Below are 15,690 nucleotides of genomic sequence, written 5' to 3' on the forward strand. Positions count from 1 at the left end.
TCCAGTGTTCCATGCCAGGATTACTTTGGTACCTCCCTACCATACTTACGGCAAGGTTTACATCAACTCTGGTACACAGCATGGCATACATAACAGACCCTGTGGCTGAGGCATAGGGGATGACACTCATCTTTTCTCTATCTCTGCCGTGGTCGGGCTTTGAGCCGAGTTCAATTTCACACCTTGCAATACAGGCAAGAACCCCTTCTTGGACTGATCCATATTGAACTTCTTCAATATCTTATCAAGGTATGTGCTTTGTGAAAGACCTATAAGGCGTCTCGATCTATCTCTATAGATCTTGATGCCTAATATGTAAGCAGCTTCTCCAAGGTCCTTCATTGAAAAAGACTTATTCAAGTAGGCCTTTATGCTTTCCAAAAGTTCTATATCATTTCCCATCAACAGTATGTCATCCACATATAATATGAGAAATCCTACAGAGCTCCCACTCACTTTCTTGTAAACGCAGGCTTCTCCATAAGTCTGCATAATCCCAAACGCTTTGATCATTTCATCAAAGCGAATGTTCCAACTCCGAGATGCTTGCACCATCCCATAGATGGAGCACTAGAGCTTGCATACCTTGTTAGCATTCTTAGGATCGACAAAACCTTTCGGCTGCATCATATACAACTCTTCCTTAAGGAAGCTGTTAAGGAATGCCGTTTTGACGCCCATTTGCCATATTTCATAATCATAGAATGCGGCAATTGCTAACATGATTCGGACAGACTTCAGCTTCACTATGGGTGAGAAGGTCTCATCGAAGTCAACCCCTTGAACTTGTCGATAACCCTTAGCGACAAGCCGAGTCTTGTACATGGTCACATTACCATCCGCGTCTGTCTTCTTCTTAAAGATCCATTTATTTTCGATGGCTCGCCGATCATCAGGCAAGTCTGTCAAAGTCCATACTTTGTTTTCATACATGGATCCTAACTCGGATTTCATGGCTTCAAGCCATTTGTTGGAATCTGGGCTCGCCATCGCTTCTTCATAATTCAAAGGTTCACCATTGTCTAACAACATGATTTCCAGGACAGGGTTGCCATACCATTCTGGTGTGGAACGTGTCCTTGTGGACCTACGAAGTTCAGTAGCAACTTGATTCGAAGTTCCTTGATCATCATCATTAACTTCCTCTCTAATCGGCGCGGGCACGGCAGAAACATATTCCTGAGCTGCGCTACTTTCCGGTTCAAGAGGCAGTACTTCATCAAGTTCTACTTTCCTCCCACTTACTTCTTTTGAGAGAAACTCTTTCTCCAGAAAGGATCCGTTCTTGGCAACAAAGATCTTGCCTTTGGATCTGAGGTAGAAGGTATACCCCATGGTTTCCTTAGGCTATCCTATGAAGACGCATTTTTTGACTTGGGTTCGAGCTTTTCAGGTTGAAATTTCTTGACATAAGCATCGCATCCCCAAACTTTTAGAAACGACAACTTAGGTTTCTTCCCAAACCATAATTCATACGGTGTCGTCTCAAAGGATTTAGACGGTGCCCTATTTAAAGTGAATGTAGTTGTCTCTAAGCGTATCCCAAAAATGATAGCGGTAAATCGGAAAGAGACATCATAGATTGCACCATATCCAATAGAGTGCGATTACGATGTTCGGACACACCATTACGCTGAGGTTTCCAGGTGGCGTGAGTTGTGAAACAATTCCACATTTCCTTAAGTGCGTACCAAACTCGTGACTCAAATATTCTCCCCCACGATCTAATCGTAAGAACTTTATTTTTCTATCACGTTGATTCTCCACCTTACTCTGAAATTCCTTGAACTTTTCAAAGATCTCAGACTTGTGTTTCATTAAGTAGACATACCCATATCTACTTAAGTCATCAGTGAGGGTGAGAACATAACGATAGCCACCGCAAGCCTCAACACTCATTGGACTGTATACATCAGTATGTATGATTTCCAACAAGTTGGTTGCTCGCTCCATTGTTCCGGAGAATGGGGTCTTGGTCATTTTGCCCATGAGGCATGGTTCGCACGTGTCAAATGATTCATAACCAAGAGACTCCAGAAGTCCATCTGCATGGATCTTCTTCATGTGTTTGACACCAATGTGACCAAGGCGGCAGTGCCACAAGTATGTGGGACTATCATTATTAATCTTACATCTTTTGGTATTCACACTATGAATATGCGTAACATCACATTCGAGATTCAATAAGAATAAACCATTGACCAGCAGGGCATGACCATAAAACATATCTCTCATAGAAATAGAACAAATATTATTCTCGGATGTAAATGAGTAGCCATCTTGCATTAAACGAGATCCAGATACAATGTTGATGCTCAAAGCTGGCACTAAATAACAATTATTGAGGTTTAAAACTAATCTCGTAGGTAAATGTAGAGGTAGTGTGCCGACAGCGATCACATCGACCTTGGAACCATTCCCGACGTGCATCGTCACCTCGTCCTTCGCCAGTCTCCGCTTATTCTGTAGCTCCTGTTTTGAGTTACAGATATGAGCAACCGCACCGGTATCAAATACCCAGGAGCTACTACGAGTAGTGTTAAGGTACACATCAATAACATGTATATCACATATACCTTTGGTGTTGCCGGCCTTCTTGTCCGCTAAGTACTTGGGGTAGTTCCGCTTCCAGTGACCGTTTCCCTTGCAATAAAAGCACTCAGTCTCAGGTTTGGGTCCATGCTTTGGCTTCTTCCCGGCAACTGGCTTACCGGGCGTGCAACTCCCTTGCCGTCCTTCTTGAAGTTCTTCTTACCCTTGCCTTTCTTGAAACTAGTGGTTTTATTGACCATCAACACTTGATGTTCCTTTTTGATCTCCACTCCGCTGATTTCAGCATTGAATATACCTCAGGAATGGTTTTCTCCATCCCCTGCATATTGAAATTCATCACAAAGCTCTTGTAGCTAGGTGGAAGCGATTGAAGGATTCTGTCAATGACCGCGTCATCCGGGAGATAAGCTCCCAGCTAAGACAAGCAGTTGTGCAACCCAGACATTTCGAGTATGTGCTCGTTGACAGAACTATTCTCCTCCATCTTACAACTGTAGAACTTGTCGGAGACTTCATATCTCTCGACTCGGGCATGAGCTTGCAAAACCATTTTCAGCTCTTGGACAATCTCATATACTCTGTGCTGCTCAAAACGCTTTTGGAGCCCCAATTCTAAGCTGTAAAGCATGCCGCACTAAACCAGGGAGTAATCATCACTATGCGACTACCAGGCGTTCATAATGTCTTGAGTTGCTGGGAAAACAGGTGCTTCACCTAGCGGTGCATCAAGGACATATGCTTTCTTGGCAGCTATGAGGATGATCCTCAAGTTACGGACCCAGCCGTATAGTTGCTACCATTGTCTTTCAACTTGGTTTTCTCTAGGAACGCATTGAAGTTGAGGGCAACATTAGCGTGGGCCATTTGATCTACAAGACATATTGCAAAGATTTTAGACTAAGTTCATGATAATTAAGTTCATCTAATCAAATTATTTAATGAACTCCCACTCAGATAGACATCCCTCTAGTCATCTAAGTGATACATGATCCGAGTCAACTAGGCCGTGTCAGATCATCACATGAGACAGACTAGTCATCATCGGTGAACATCTTCATGTTGATCGTATCTACTATACGACTCATGTTCGACCTTTCGGTCTCTTGTGTTCCGAGGCCATGTCTGTATATGCTAGGCTCGTCAAGTCAACCTAAGTGTTTTTGCATGTGTAGATCTGGCTTACACCCGTTGTATGCAAAGTTAGGATCTATCACACCCGATCATCATGTGGTGCTTCGAAACAACGAACCTTCGCGACGGTGCACAGTTAGGGGGAACACTTTCTTGAAATTTTTGCGAGGGATCATCTTATTTAAGCTACGCTCTAAGAAAATAAGATGTAAAACATGATAAACATCACATGCAATCAAATAGTGACATGATATGGCCAATATCATTTTGCTCCTTTTGATCTCCATCTTCGGGGCGCCATGATCATCATCGTCACCGGCATGACACCATGATCTCCATCATTGTGTCTTCATGAAGTTGTCTCACCAACTGTTACTTCTACTACTATGGCTAACAATTAGCAATAAAGTAAAGTAATTACATGGCATTTTCATTGACACGCAAGTCATACAATAAATTAAGACAACTCCTATGGCTCCTGCCGGTTGCCATACTCATTGACATGCAAGTCGTGTTTCCTATTACAAGAACATGATCAATCTCATACATCACATATATCATTCATCACATCCTTTTGGCCATATCACATCACACGGCATATGCTGCAAGAACAAGTTAGACGTCCTCTAATTGTTGTTGCAAGTTTTTACATGGCTGCTTTAGGTTTCTAGCAAGAATGTTTCTTACCTACACCAAAACCACAATGTGATATGCTAATTACTATTTACCCTTCATAAGGACCCTTTTCATCGAATCCGATCCGACTAAAGTGGGAGAGACAGACACCCGCTAGCCACCTTATGCAACTAGTGGATGTCAGTTGGTGGAACCAGTCTCACGTAAGCGTACGTGTAAGGTTGGTCCGGGCCGCTTCATCCCATGATGCCGCCGAATCAAGGTAAGACTAGTGACGGCAAGTAAATTGACAAAATCGATGCCCATAACAACTTGTGTTCTACTCGTGCATAGAAACTACGCATAGACCTAGCTCATGATGCCACTGTTGGGGATCGTTGCAGAAATTAAAAAATTTCTACGCATCACCAAGATCAATCTATGGAGAGACTAGCAACGAGAGAGAGAGGGGAGTGCATCTTCATACCCTTGAAGATCGCAATATGGAAGCGTTACAAGAACGTGGATGAAGGAGTCGTACTCGCAGCGATTCAGATCACGGTTGATTCCGATCTAAGCTTCGAACAACGGCGCCTCCGCGTTTAACACACGTGCATCACGGGGACGTCTCCTCCTTCTTGATCCAGGAAGGGGGAAGTAGAAGTTGGGGAAGAACTCCGGCAGCACGACGGCATGGTGGTGGAGCTTGCAGTTCTCCGGCAGGGCTTCGCCAAGCTCAACGGAGGAGGAGGGGGTGTTGGAGAGGGGGAGGGCTGCGCCTTGGATGAGGTGTTGCTGCCCCCCCCCTCCTCCCCTCTATTTATAGGGCTAAGGGGGAAGGGGCCGGCCCCCCTAGATGAGATCTAGAGGGGGGCGGCGGCCAAGGGAAGGGGGCTAGCCCCCCAAGCCAAGGGGGCGCCCCCTTTAGGGTTTCCCCCAAACCCTAGGCGCATGGGCCCTAGGGGGATGGCGCCCAGCCCACTTAGGGGCTGGTTCCTTTCCACATACAGACCATAGGGCCCTCCGGGGCAGGTTGACCCTCCCGATGGACTCCCGGAAACCCTTCGGTGGTCCTAGTACAATACCGGCAAACCCCTGAATACTTCCGGTAATCGTATGATGACTCCCCATATATAAATCTTCACCACCGGACCATTCTGGAACTCCTCGTGACGTCCGGGATCTCATTCGGGACTCTGAACAACATTTGTAACCACATACTATGTCCCATAACAACTCTAGCGTCACTAAACCTTAAGTGCGTAGACCCTATGGGCTCGGGAATCATGCAGACATGATCGAGACAGCTCTCCGGCTAATAACCAACAACGGTATCTGGATACCCATGTTGGCTCCCACATGTTCCAGAATGATCTCATCGGATGAACCTCAATGTCGAGGATTCAAGCAACCCCGTATACAATTCCCTTTGTCAATCGGTACGTTACTTGCTCGAGATTCGATTGTCGGTATCCTAATACCTCCTTCAATCTCTTTATCGGTAAGTCACTTTATTCATTCTGTAATGCATGATCCCGTGACTAACTACTTAGTCACATTGAGCTCATTATGATGATGTATTACTGAGTGGGCCCAGAGATACCTCTCCGTCATACGGAGTGACAAATCCCAGTCTTGATTCGTGCCAACCCAACAAACAGTTTCGGAGATACCTGTAATGCACCTTTATAGCCACCCAGTTATGTTGTGACGTTTGGTACACCCAAAGCATTCCTACGGTATCCGGGATTTACACAATCTCATGATCTAAGGATATGATACTTGACATTAGAAAAGCTTTAGCAAACGAAGTACACGATGTTGTGCTATGCTTAGGATTGTGACTTGTCCATCACATCATTCTCCTAATGATGTGATCCCGTTATAAATGACATCCAATGTCCATAATCAGGAAACCATGACCATATGTTGATCAACGAGCTAGTCAACTAGAGGCTCACTAGGGACATGTTGTGTTCTATGTATTCACACATGTATTACGGTTTCCGAACAATACAATTATAGCATGAACAATAGACAATTATCATGAACAAGGAAATATAATAATAACCATTTTATTATTGCCTCTAGGGCATATTTCCAACAGAAAGTCAGCACGAAGAATGGAGGTGAGGAAGGGCAGACGCTTACTCCTCCTCCGCCTCCTCTCCCGCTGCCTTCCGCTTCCTCTTTGGGCTAAGGGACCCAAGATTAAAGACGACCCCCATGTCAACGTCTGTGGGAGGAGGAGAGGGGGGATGGAGTCCGATGATGCTTGGACGAAGAAGAAGCAGTTACTTTCTTCTTCACCACCGTGGTCTTCGCCGCCTTCTTCGCTGTTGCGGCCCTCGTCTGGTGCACGGGCTCCCCCTGGGTCCATTGCCGTGGCCCAGTCTTCCTGGGCCGGACCGGCTTGGCAGAGCTGGCCCGCAATAGGACACGCCCTCTTCCCATGGCCGGAGGATCGTCGGACTCGGCCTGTCCCTCGGTCGCCTCCTCGCCCACATCCTCGACAGGAGGAGCCCCGGTGTTGGTGCAGCTGGCCTTCCCGGCAGCCTTCGCCCACCGGGAGAGCTCCATCTCCTCCGCGGCCACGCCTTCCTCGTCCCCCATGCTGCCAGCGATGCCGGCCTCCATGGCGAGTTGCGCCTCCGCCAGCTTTGCGGCGATGTAGTTGATCTCCGCCTGGGTGGTCTCCACGATGAGCAGCGGCTCGTCACGCTCGAAGCCCTCCAACAAGTTGTCGAAGAACTCCTGCACCTCGCATGCCGGGGGCTCGACCCAGGATGGGTCGAGGCCGTGCGCGTTTAAGACCGGCATCATGTCGAGGATGGTGGCCTGGCACGGGTTGTTGCTCAGCGGGAACACGCCCAACGGCAACACAAACTGTGGCCCCTTGATGGCCTTGCCGGCTTTCGCAGTCTTGTGATTCCTCTCCACCCTGCCATCGGAAAACACATCGAGCTGGAAGAGCCTATGGTAGTGATGGGTGTGTCCAATCACTATGAAGTTGTGCTTCAGGCAGGGGCGGAGCCTCATGATGTCGGCCGCATTCCTAAAATCCCAGGCCGGCCTCCGCTTGTTGTGCAGCGGGGCGATTCGGCAGCGGATAAAGTCCGCCCTGATCATTTCAAGGGTGAGCCTGACCGTGGTGAGGTGGTGGATCCTGGCGATGGCGATCGAGAGCTTCGTGTCATCAGCATCGACGTCACTCCAGTCGTCGTCACGGAGCGGCGGGCTCCGGCGAACCCAGCAGAACTCCAGCGGATTCTCCTCCTTGATCCAGCACCACCGACCCCGCCACTCTTCCCACCTCTTCTTGTGGGCACCCTGCGGATGCTTGCCCTTCTCTTGGGCCCTCGGGGTCCAGGAGATGCTCCCAGAGAGGGCACCCCCTGGCTGGAGGCGAGGGGAGAAGTAGTGGCAGAAGAGCGTCGTGCTGGGAAGCACTCCTAGGAAGCCCTCGCAAAGGTGGGCAAAGAGCGCCATGTACGCCATGGTGTTCGGCGTGAGGTCCAGGGGACGGAAGCCTAATGTGCGCATGACGACATTGAAGAAATCGGAAAAGGGGGGCAGAGCCCACGGGAGAAGAAATCGATAAAGAAGGGGTACTGATCGGGGCCGGCCTCGCTGCAGTCGGCGGGGATGATCGTGGCAGGGTGCCCCATCGTCTTCACCGCCCAAAGAGGCCTAGAGACGTCCTTGAGATGGAACACATCAACCGACGAAGGGAAGAAGTAGGCAAACTGCGCTCGCCGCACCGCCGCCTTGTTCACCGGCACCTCCTTCTCCACGACATCCTTGGCCGCCCCTTTGCCCTTTCCCTTGCCGGTCTTGGGCTCTATGGCGACTAGGCGAAGGCTGAAGATTGAGAGCAATGGGGGCGCGGCAGCGACGAGCAGAGGCAAGATCGAGGAGGAAGAAGATGGGGACGGCGGTGCCGAGATTGGGGAAAGTACGGAGGGTAAATGATCAGCGCGCCCGTGGTTATTCCTTTTTATGGGGAAGGCGAGGACCGCCTCTTTACCATTTACTGCGACGTGACACCTGCGTACAGATGGCGCCCCACGCATGCCCCCCATTTCACGCACGTCTCTCCACATGACGCATTTAATGCTGGTCGTGGGGAAGCGCGGCGGGCGGAAAAATTACCGCGGTAAAAATCGGCCCGCCTACCCGCGCACCGTTCTGGGCCTAGACCAACAACGCATCGCGCTTATGTGTGGCCCAGGCCCGGCGGCTCCTGTCGGTGTACAGAAGTAGGGGCTCTACTTTGCACCCCTTTACCTGTGCACGGGTAGTCAAAGCCAGGCCCACACCAACACTAAGCAAGGCAAGGGAGGGAAGCTGAAGCCTCGAGACAATCAAGCAACACGAAGACAGAAACACGAAGAGCAAGGGGCGAGGTGGACTCCCCTGGCAAGAGCCTTGCCAGGACAACCTCCGCAGCCCTGGCAAGAGCCTTGCCGAGGCAACTCGCCCAACACCAACAAAGCGCGCCACCCTTGAGCCCAAGGTTTCCAGTGCCATCAACCACATTGGAACCAAGGCTCGGGAGGCGCCTCCATGGTGGCATGCAGATCTTTGTGAAGATCATTAACACACAATATAAGATGAGGACCAGAAGACGAGACCTCCAGCAACATCCTTGCCGGGGATGACCGCAGTGCCACGGCAAGACCCTTGCTGCCCCCCCCCCCCCCCCCCGCCCCCCTGCAAGACCCTTGCCAAGGACATCAGCGAGGCCGCGGCCAGGCCTGCACGTGTCAAGACCCCACCGCCATTCCCATACGGCTGCCAGCCCAGCCAGCCAGGGGGGCACCTGTGTGGCGACATGCGGTCCCGAGGCTAACTCAGCAAGCACCTGCGTGGTGGCATCCAGATCTTCGTGAAGACGCTGCCACCACGCCACCTAAACAGCCTACGAGCCTACATGGCACTGCCCGCCTCGCTGGCCTGGATGCGCGTCGAAGTAGGGCGAGGCGGCGATAAACCAGGGGGACACCTCAGGGGTGCATTTAATGTGTCGTGTCCCGTAATGACAAGAGATAAGCATAGCTACTGTACCCTTTACACCTCCTATGTGCCACTGTGGTGCCTCCTTTGATTATAAAAGGAGGCCCGAGGCGTACTGGAGGGGGATTCGGCTCTTTGGGCAAGTCACGCTCGATATCTAGTTCAAGAACACTGATACAGACACTAAAGCAGGACTAGGGTATTAAGCGTCTCCATGGCCCGAACCTAGGTAAACGACCTTTGTGCTGGCTCCTAGACCCGCTCTTCTCACCACCCCGCGCTGGCCGACCCTAGTAGGGATTCCGTTGATCCCATAGGTTCAACTTTAATTTGCTCAGGTGGTGTAGGTGTTCTAGTATTACTCTTATGAACCATAGTTGAAGCTTTAGCATGATCCTTTATCCTAACAGGGAAAGGTGGTTTCTCTATATAGGTAGTAGGTACAATAGGATCATTATAAGTGATAGTCTTTTCTTCAACTTTAATAGGTACAACTACTTTTACTTCGGTGGGAGGATTATATTTAAACCATTTCTCCTTGGAGAGGTCAACATGAGTAGCAAATGATTCACAGAAAGAAGCTACTATCTTAGAGTCAAGTCCATATTTAGTGCTAAATTCAGGGAAAACATCGGTATCCATAAAAGATTTAACACAATCAAACTTAGGTGTCATACCTGACTCCTTACCTTCGTCGAGATCCCAATCTTCAGAGTTGTGTTTAATTCTTTCCAATAAATCCCATATGAATTCAATAGCATAAAAGAACCAGTACAAGAAGTATCGAGCATGGAGCGATTGTTGAGAGAAAGTCGAGCATATTTTTTGAATAATCATTTCTCTTGAGAGCTCATGATTGGGTCATGAATATAACATTGACTTAAGCCTCCCCCAAGCTTGAGCGATGCTTTCTCCTTCGCGAGGCCAAAAATTATATATATAATTACGATCACGATGAACAAGATGCATAGGTTAAAACTTCTGATGAAATTCCAATTTCAATCGCTTGTAGTTCCATGATCCCATATCATCACATAGACCATACCATGTCAATGCCTCTCCCTTCAAAGATAAAGGGAAGACCTTCCTCTTGACAACATCATCGGGCATACTTGCAAGCTTAAATAATCCACAAACTTCATCCACATAGATTAGGAGCAAATCGTGTTGCAATGTTCCATCTCCTATAAAGGGATTAGCTAGCAGTTTCTCTATCATACCCGAAGGAATTTAAAAGTAAACATTCTCAGTAGGTTCAGTAAGTTGAGGAGCAACTATTTGCTCCACTGGTCGGGGTGAAGATACCCCGAACAAGCCCCTCAAAGGATTATGTTCCATAGTAACAAGTGACAGGAAATTTCAGCATGCTATATAAATTATTCATTACCAAGTTCCACTTACCAAAGGCGCTTCACTCCCCGGTAACGGCACCACAAAAGAGTCTTGATGACCCACAAGTGTCGGGGATCTATCGTAGTCCTTTCGATAAGTAAGAGTGTCGAACCCAACGAGGAGCAGAAGGAAATGACAAGCGGTTTTCAGTATGGTATTCTCTGCAAGCACTGAAATTATCGGTAACAGATAGTTTGTGATAAGGTAATTTGTAACAGGTAACAAGCAACGAAAGTAAATAAGGTGCAGCAAGATGGCCCAATCCTTTTTGTAGCAAAGGATAAGCCTGGACAAATTCTTATATGAAGGAAAACGCTCCCGAGGACACATGGGAATTATCGTCAAGCTAGCTTTCATCACGCTCCTATGGTTCGCGTTCGTTACTTTGATAATTTGATATGTGGGTGGACCGGTGCTTTGGTACTGCCCTTTCTTGGACAAGCATCCCACTTATGATTAACCCCTATTGCAAGAATCCGCAACTACAAAAGAAGTATTAAGGTAAACCTAACCATAGCATGAAACATGTGGATCCAAATCAGCCCCTTGCGAAGCAACGCATAAACTAGGGTTTAAGCTTCTGTCACTCTAGCAACCCATCATATACTTATTACTTCCCAATGCCTTCCTCTAGGCCCAAAATAATGGTGAAGTGTCATGTAGTCGACTTTCACATAACACCACTAGAGGAGAAACAACCTACATCTCATCAAAATATCGAACGAATACCAAATTCACATGACTACTTATAGCAAGACTTCACCCGTGTCCTCAGGAACAAACGTAACTACTCACGAATCATATTCATGTTCATAATCAGAGGGGTATTAATATGCATTAAGGATCTGAACAAATGATCTTCCACCGAATAAACCAACTAGCATCAACTACAAGGAGTAATCAACACTACTAGCAACCCACAGGTACCAATCTGAGGTTTTGAGACAAAGATTGGATACAAGAGATGAACTAGGGTTTGAGAGGAGATGGTGCTGGTGATGTTGATAGAGATTGACCCCCTCCCGATGAGAGGATCGATGGTGATGACAATGGCGATGATTTCCCCCTCCCGGAGGGAAGTTTCCCCGGCAGAACAGCTCCACCGGAGCCCTAGATTGGTTCCGCCAAGGTTCCGCCTCGTGGCGGCGGAGTTTCGTCCCGAAAGCTTCCTTATGATTTCTTTCCAGGGTAAAAGACTTCATATAGCAGAAGATAGCCACCGGAGGGCTGCCCGGGGGGCCGCGAGGCAAGGGGTGCGCCCAGGGGGTAGGCCACGCCCCCCACCCTCGTGGATGGTGGGTGGCCCCCCTCTGGATCTTCTTCCGCTCAATATTTTTTATTAAATCCAAAAATGACTTTCGTGGAGTTTCAGGACTTTTGGAGATGTGCAGAATAGGTCTCTAATATTTTCTCCTTTTCCAGCCCAGAATCCCAGCTACCGGCATTCTCCCTCTTCATGTAAACCTTGTAAAATAAGAGAGAATAGCCATAAGTATTGTGACATAACATGTAATAACAGCCCATAATGCAATAAATATCGATATAAAAGCATGATGTAAAATGGACGTATCAACTCCCCCAAGCTTAGACCTCGCTTGTTCTCAAGCGGAAGCAGATATCGAGAAATATGTCCACATGTTTAGAGATAGAGGTGTCGATAAAATAAAATACGGACATGAGGGCATCATGATCATTCTTATAACAATAACATATATAAATTTTGTCAGATGATTTCTTATGCTAAAGTAACAATATATTCACAATGTCAAGTATGAATCAGAAACTTCATTGAAAACTAACAAACTATAATGTTGGTCATTGAAGCAATTCAATTTATCATAACATCAGAAAGAGTCAATATAAGAGCTTTTCAGCAAGTCCACATACTCAACTATCATTTAGTCTTTCACAATTGCTAACACTCACGCAATACTTATGGGTATGGAGTTTTAATCGGACACAGAGAAAGATAGGGGCTTATAGTGTTGCCTCCCAACCTTTTACCTCAAGGGTAATGTCAACAATAATAGTTCATGCTAACTTACATTCAATTGGATATATATATCAAGATCTTTCTAACACAAGGTGCTTGCCAAAGGATAAAATGTAAAAAGGAAAGGTGAAGATCACCATGACTCTTGCATAATATATAAGACAAGAATAAAAGATATGCCCTTCGCAGAGGGAAGCAGAGGTTGTCATGTGCTTTTATGGCTAGATGCACGAAATCTTAATGCAAAAGAACGTCACTTTATATTGCCACTTGTGATATGAACCTTTATTATGTAGTCCGTCGCTTTTATTGCTAACATATCACAAGATCCTATAAAGCTTATTTTCTCCACACTAATAAGTCATACATATTTAGAGAGCAATTTTTGTTGCTTGCAACATGACAACTTACTTGAAGGATCATACTCAATCCATAGGTAGATATGGTGGACTCTCATGGCAAAACTGGGTTTAAGGATATTTGGAAGCACAAGTAGTATCTCTACTCGGTGCAAGGAATTTGGCTAGAATGAGGGGGAAAGGCAAGCTCAACAAGTTGGATGATCCATGACAATATACTTTAATTCGGATGTGAGAAAACATAACCCATTACGTTGTCTTCCTTGTCCAACATCAACTCTTTAGCATGTCATATTTTAATGAGTGCTCACAATCATAAAAGATGTCCAAGATAGTATATTTATATGTGAGAACCTCTCTTTCTTTATTACTTCCTATTAATTGCAATGATGACCAAAACTATGTTTGCCAACTCTCAACAACTTTTAATCATCATACTCTTTATATGTGAAGTCATTACTCTCCATAAGATCAACATGATCTCTTTATTTCTTTTTATTTCTTTCTTTAATTCCCTCAAGATCATAATAAGATAGCAAAGCCCTTGACTCAACACTAATCTTTATTATATAGCTCGCGGACTCAATTACATAGACGGATCATAAGGCAAAACTCAAAAGTAGATCGTACTAAAACTTTATTCTACTAGATCAAGATATTACGAAAAGGATCGAACTAAGAAAAGCGATAAAGATAGGAGTCTGATGATGATACGATACCGGAGCACCTCCCCCAAGATTGACAGTTACCAAGGGGAGTGCCCATACCCATGTAATTAGGTCTCCTTTGCTGGTGAAGATGGTGGTGATGATGATGATGGATAGTCGCACATCAAGCGTAGGAGCTCTTCCAATTTGCGGATAATGACCTTGAGTGTGACGATATGATCCTTCAACAAAATATTTTCACGTGTGAGATACTTGTTTTGTATGCGAGCTGACTCAATCATGTCGAAAGCTTCAATCTCAGCTGGGGTAAAGAGGTTGGATGTCTTCTTCTTCTCCCGCCGGAGCTTGATCCTCCATGTCCTTCTTGATCATATCCTCCTTGTTGATCTCCCCGGGTTCTTCTCTCTTCAGCTCCATCTTCATTAGCCAAGCATCCTTGCCTTCATTGTTGGAGGAGGGTGACGACATGATGCCCGACATTGACAAATCTGACAGAAAACAGCTCAAAACAAAGACAGAGGATATTTGCGTGATACGGTGGTCAAAACCCACTACAAGAAATATGTCAACTAGTGACCTTCTGTCAGTGACCCTGGAAGAATTGGTCATAGATCTATGACCATTTCAGACCAATTGGTCAAAAGCTGTTCGGGGGGCTCCAAACCCTAAACCATTGCAACCATTTTGGTTAGAAAGGTCACAATTTCCTTACGCGAAATGGTCATAAAGCAAATAGTGCTGGTCCGTTGCCTTATTTCTAGTTGTTAACGACCAATATAGATGGTCATAGCCTTGTAGATTGTGGTGGGTTGTGATGACTAGGCGCCATCTCATCAGTTTTGCCTATGTGTCATGTCCATGTGGCAGTTTTTGCCCTAGGTTGTGAAGCAGTCTATATTTCTGTTATTCCAAAAATTCCCAAAAAATTCTCAAAAATGTTTTGGATCATATATTCATCAAATATGTCAAAAACATTCCTTGCCTAGTTCGAAAATAATTCGAAAATATTCATTTTCCTATTCTGTTCAGAGCAGCACTTTGTGAAGGAAGTACCACTTTGGCATGTCCAAATGGTATCCATTTTCTACAGTGCTTTCCCATGCCCAAATAACCATCCTCCACCAAATGCCAGCTCAATCCATTCATTATTTTGAGCCCAACTTCAACATTCGTATTTATGTCCAGTGTGGTACTTTGTAAAGCAAGTACCACCTAGGCTCCTCCTTTTGAGGTGAAAATTTGTGAAGACGGTCTTCTTAGTAACTGATCATCCTCAGCCAAAACTCACGTCCATTAGCGATGTGCATTTCCCGTACCACATATCAAACACTTGGCTGCTTATTCATGTTTGAGCATCGATCGGTCTCCTCGTGAGCATCTTATGTTGTGATTTTCTTCCTAGAACCTACCTGGGGAGTGCCCAACCCACTAGACATGCCTAGGTCTCCCAGAACACATGGCAACGCCACGGTCACGCGGTGACCACGCGGCGGGCATGCGAGCTTACGCGCTCTAGAGTTGGGGCCCTCGGCCACCGTCCAAACCTCGATGTCTCGCCATCAAACCATGTATTTCTGATTAAATAGATACTTATTTACCCTAAAATGATTTTTGGAAAAAGTAAAGAGCAAATTATGAGGCAGCTGTAGTTCAAATTTGACCCACTTCCAGCTCAATCGACGGGAATTTGTCTTTTTCACCAGAGGTGGATCAAAAAATTTGACACCCAACCATTTTGTCAATTGTGCATTAAATATGGCCTAGTATTTTATAAATTTGATTAGGTCCAATTTTGCAACAAATATATGGTAGGTCCTTCACAAAAAAAACTCATTTCACGCACTTGAAAAATGGAAAATGGTTTTTTCGTCCAAAGAAAATGAAAACTTCCTTAGGCAACATTGTTTGCCATTCCAATATGCACCCTTGTGCACTATATGAGATCATTTGAACAAACTATGCC

This window comes from Triticum aestivum, chromosome 6B (assembly GCF_018294505.1).
Source record: "Triticum aestivum cultivar Chinese Spring chromosome 6B, IWGSC CS RefSeq v2.1, whole genome shotgun sequence".
Taxonomy (NCBI): domain Eukaryota; kingdom Viridiplantae; phylum Streptophyta; class Magnoliopsida; order Poales; family Poaceae; genus Triticum; species Triticum aestivum.